A 5,279-nucleotide genomic window follows, 5' to 3' on the forward strand; every position below is an offset into this window, starting at 1 on the left:
AAACACTAGGTTCACAAAGCCCACAAATATGTCATATACTACCACTAGATCAAGTCAAGCATAGAAGCAATAGTGGTACCATACAAGCATCAAATTCATTTGATTTTCATGAATGAGACTAAAAGACATGAGGAATGACTAGACATGTCCTTAGCAAGGATGTATGACATGCCAATCAACTTTTACCTTAGTTGCTCGAAGGAGAGGTATGTTATATAAGTGGGGGGGGGGTGCATCAACACATATTTGAGAAATCCAATATGTTCCACTCATTCCTTAGATTACAAAACCTTTTCTCATCCAATGGCTTGTTGAATATATCGGCAAGTTGATCTTCGGTGTCCACACTCTCAATGCAAATGTCTCCTTGTTGGTGATCTCTAATGAAATGATGGTAGACATCAATATGCTTTGTCCTTGCATGTTGAACCGGATTATTGGTTAGCTTGATTGTACTCTCATTGTCACAAAGCAATGACACTTTCTTGAACTTGATTCCAAAGTCATTCAATGTGGCCTTCATCCAAAGAATTTGTGCCCAACAACTACCGATGGATATGTATTCGGTTTTGGTGGTTGATAATGCAACACTATTCTGCTTCTTTGATGACTATGAAACAAGTGATCTTCCTAACAATTGACATGTGCCCGATGTGCTCTTCCTTTCAACCTTGCATCCTGCATAATCTGAGTCAGAGTAACCATCTAGCTCAAACTTTGCTCCTTTGGGATACCACAAACCAACATTTTGTGTATGCTTCAAGTACCTCAATATTCTCTTTGTAGCCTTCAAATTACTTTCTCTTGGTGAGGCTTGAAATCTTGCACACATGCACACACTAAATATGACATCTGGCCTTGATGCGGTCACATAGAGTAGGCTTCCAATCATAGACCGATACAACTTTTTATCCACCATATTGCCACTTGCATCACTATCCAAATTGTCATTTGTTCCCATTGGTGTACTTATGACTTTGCTCTCATTCATGCCAAAGTTCTTGAGCATGTCTTTGATGTACTTGCCTTGACTCACAAATGTACCATTCTTTAATTGCTTGATTTGAAGTCCAAGGAAGTAACTCAACTCTCCAACCATGGATATCTCAAACTCATTAGCCATCATCTTTCCAAACTCTTCACAAAAGTCTTGATTGGTTGATCCAAATATGATGTCATCAACATAGATTTGCAACACAAACAAGTCTTTGACAATCTTCTTGGTGAAAAGAGTAGTGTCAACCTTGCCCATTATGAATCCCTTTGAGAGGAGAAAGTCCCTTAATCTTTCATACCATGCTCTAGGTGCTTGCTTTAAGCCATACAATGCCTTCTTCAACTTGTACACATGGACAGGCTTCTTGTCATCTTCAAAACCGGAAGGTTGCTCAACATAAACTTCTTAATTGATGTAGCCATTGAGAAATGCACTCTTGATATGCATTTGATAGAGCTTGATGTTGTGGGCACAAGTATAGGCTAGCAATGATGAGGACATCACTTCTTCATCACATACAAGCCAAGGAGAGGAGGAGGTCCAGCATGGACGTCCAATTCATCTTTTTCATGGTGGAAGCCCAGTTCAACTGAAGTTGGAGCCCATCTTGGGTTCCAGGACCAGTCTGCCTTAAACTGGTCACCTAGGACGCATCCGGACTTTGTTTTCGACGATCCACATATGGTTGGAACTCTAATTTGATAAGGAAGCTAATCCAATTAGTCTCATGTCAAAAGACCTTCATAATTAATAGGAATTATCAAAACAAGTCAGCATCCAGAACCTACTAGGGTGCTACGACACCATCTTTTGGTCCGTTAGACCGTGTATCGTGTTTGGGCCCATTAGGGGGCATGTCCAGGGGGGTGACATCCAAGACTCTATAAATAGCCGCCGTTGCTCTCCTTAGGGTTTGGGGTTTTGTTTAGTTCTTGATTTTCTCATGAAACAGACATCGTTTTGCTGCAACTGTGCCGCCAAGGCTGCTTGCTGTGAACCAGGGCCCCAGTTCTTGATCTTGTTTGCCTGTGGCGATTAGTCCTTTCAAATAAAGACTTGAACTCCTTCTCGTTATCATAAGCCTCATATTTATTTGCAATTTTAGATTGCGTTCATCCTGTTCTTGCTTGTGTTCTCGATTCGCTTGCAGGAAAGCCTTCTCGGTGAGGTCAATCGCGTTCGCGTGGTTGATAACCAACGGAGCAGTGGTGTAACGGTTGCGGGGGTCCGAATCAGTCTTGGTTCGAAGCCTAGATCGTGAATGTTGAGTCTCCACCAATCGACGCTATCATATCTTTTGGAAGATCAGGCCTAGTCTACATCAAGTAGTATCATAGACCTTGTTGCCCGTTAGGTATAACTTTGTTTTTCCCTTTAGATTGTTACTGTTTTTGCATTACCTATAGTCCACAAAAAGCCAAAAAAATATACACTGCCACATATTCCCTATCCTATACCCTCATTGTGCTGTGCAATTTTGTCTCTGTGTCGCGTGGTTGAATTTGTACCCTAGGTCAAGCTCTGGTTGCTGGTTTTAGATCGTTTTTTAGTCCAGTTTATGTTTTTTCCTTTGTTTTTCATCATAATCCGTGAACACGTTCAAGTCTTGCTGTGTTTCCTTTATATCCATCAAACCCTAGTCCACGCCAACTAATTTGTTATACTTGTCTTTACTATTTCCATCAAATCCTTGCCGCCGTGACCAATTTTGCGCGTATTGTTCCCGTTTTGTCCTCTAATTCGGAGTCAGTTCGTAAAACTGGTCTAGTTTTCGCATACGAACTCGAATTTCGACGTTCCATATATCAAAATCCATCAGAATTTTTTTTGGATCCGTCCATCCCTGCCTTGTCAGGGTCGGAGATTTTTATTTTGGTCAAAAACTAGTCACAAGATCCTCTTTTCGTGGTCACAAGCTTTTTGTCGATTTTGAGCACGTCTACTGAAAATTCCACAGGCCACGCCTTTCACTTGTTTAAGCTCATATTTTCTATGGTTACTTCTTTTGTGCTCCTAAGTGAAGAAAAAATATAAAAAAAATAAAAATAAAAAGTCAAAGAATCCCAAAAAACAACGACAGCCCAAAAATAGAGAAAAGAGAGAGGCAAAAATGGAACAATATCTAGAGGAGCACGTAGAGAGCGCCATTTGAGCTATGTTTGCGTGTGCTAATTTTTGCCTTGTTCCTAATCTTATTCCTATTGTTCACATCACCTCATACATCTGGTACTTGGAACGTGAGTAGGCCAGCAACTAAGACAAGTACTTGGGATACTTATTCAGCTTTGCCATTCAGTTGCGAATTTTGCTATTCCTTGCTACTATATTGTGCATGTCCAAGCTCCACTTTCTTCTAACCAAGTACAGGTTCACCTTGCAACTGTTACACTCAAGCTACAATGGTATCACAGTCAACGACCGATTGCACCGCCTATTGCTTTGGTAAGAATACTTGTAAGACCGTGGTAAGACGCTTGAGAGTTAAGTGCCTTGTTTTTCCTTGTCCACAACCTAAGTAGTTGGCAGGGATAATACTATTTGTGTTGTCTTCATCTTTCTACTAACCATGTCAGGAAAAGCGGAAGGCAACGGCAAAGGAAACGAGGACACACCTACAAATTTCAATGACTGTGTTTCTAAGAATAAGCTTCGTGCCGTTCTTGATGACAAGTTCAATGAGATCCTTCAACAAATCACCAACTTGGCCAAGAGGATTAAAGATGTTGAACAACAACATCCTGAACCACGTCATGAAGAAGAAGAAGATGATCTCTCTGAGAAGGAGGATGGCGATGCGGAGGCTGAAGCCGAAGCTCAACGACACGCTGAGGATGCATGTAACCGTAATCAGTTGAACTTAACCACCACGGTATGGGAGGTAATAACCAAGGTAATAATGATCCTTTCTCTAAAACCAAGTTTAAGATACCTCCTTTTTCTGGTTCTGCTGATCCTGAAGCATATTTAGATTGGGAGATGGTTGTAGATTAAAAATTTAGCTCCCATCAAGTCCCTGAAGAATATAGGAGTTAGACTTGCTACTAGTGAGTTTACTAGTTTTGCTCTTTTCTGGTGGAATGATATTTGCAATAATGTTAATGCTAATGCTAATGCTTAAATACCTCAAACCTGGACTGTACTTAAACGACGAATGAAATCAAGATTTGTTCCTCCATACTATCAGCGTGATCTGCGATTAAAACTACAACGTTTTAAATCAAGGTAGTAAGACTGTTGAGGAATATTATTAGGAGCTTTAATTGGTCTTGCACATAGTAACATACAAGAGGATAAAATGGATAAGTGTTCTAGATTTTTTGGAGGTTTGCGTCATGAAATACATGATGTTCTTGACTATAAAGAATGGACTAGATTTTCCTAGTTATATCATTATGCTCTTAAAGTTGAAAGGGAAGTATAGGGACGACAACCTAGGCGTTCCACGAATCCGTCCACTCCTTCACGTCCAACCAAGGTGAGTAAATTTTCTGATGTGCAGACACCACCAGCGCATGTAAAGAAGAGTTCTTCTATCACACCTTCTTCCAGTGAATCTGCTACACCTTTCTCTAGCAACACTTCTAAAATTGTTTGCCACCGCTGCAAGGGCATGGGACATATTGCTAAAGAATGCCCTAGCAAATGCGCATATATTGCTACTGATGATGGTGGGTATGCTAGTGCTAGTGATGAAGAGAATGAATTTGCACTTGCAACTGATCTTTATGCAGATAAATTTGTGGATAGTGCTGAAGATCCTGATGAGGTAATTGATAGTGTGACATGCACTGCAAACTACCAATCAATCCTTGTTCAACGTGTTTGAGTACACAAGTTGAGTCAGTAGACAAGCTACAACGCCATAATTTGTTTCAAATGTTCCTCATTGTCAATAATTTTCGTGTTCGTGCTATAATTGATGGAGGGAGCATCAATAACTTGGTAAGTTCTGAGCTTGTCAAGACCCTTGGTTTATCTACACGTGCTCTTCCACATTCATACCATGTTCAGTGGTTCAACAATCATGGTAAGGCAAAGGTAACACAATATGCTCGTGTGCATTTTTTTATCGGATCATACCATGATTATGCTGATTTTGATGTCGTGCCTATGCAAGCTTGTTCACTTTTGTTAGGCCACCCTTGGCAATATGATAATAATGTTCTACATTATGGTAGGCAAAATAGATATACTTTTATATTTAAGGGAAAGACCATCGCTTTACTTCCTTTAACTCCTACAGAAATTGTGCAATATAAAAGGAACTTGCTGAAAAGAAAAA

This window comes from Miscanthus floridulus, chromosome 19 (assembly GCF_019320115.1).
Source record: "Miscanthus floridulus cultivar M001 chromosome 19, ASM1932011v1, whole genome shotgun sequence".
In the NCBI taxonomy this organism is placed as follows: domain Eukaryota; kingdom Viridiplantae; phylum Streptophyta; class Magnoliopsida; order Poales; family Poaceae; genus Miscanthus; species Miscanthus floridulus.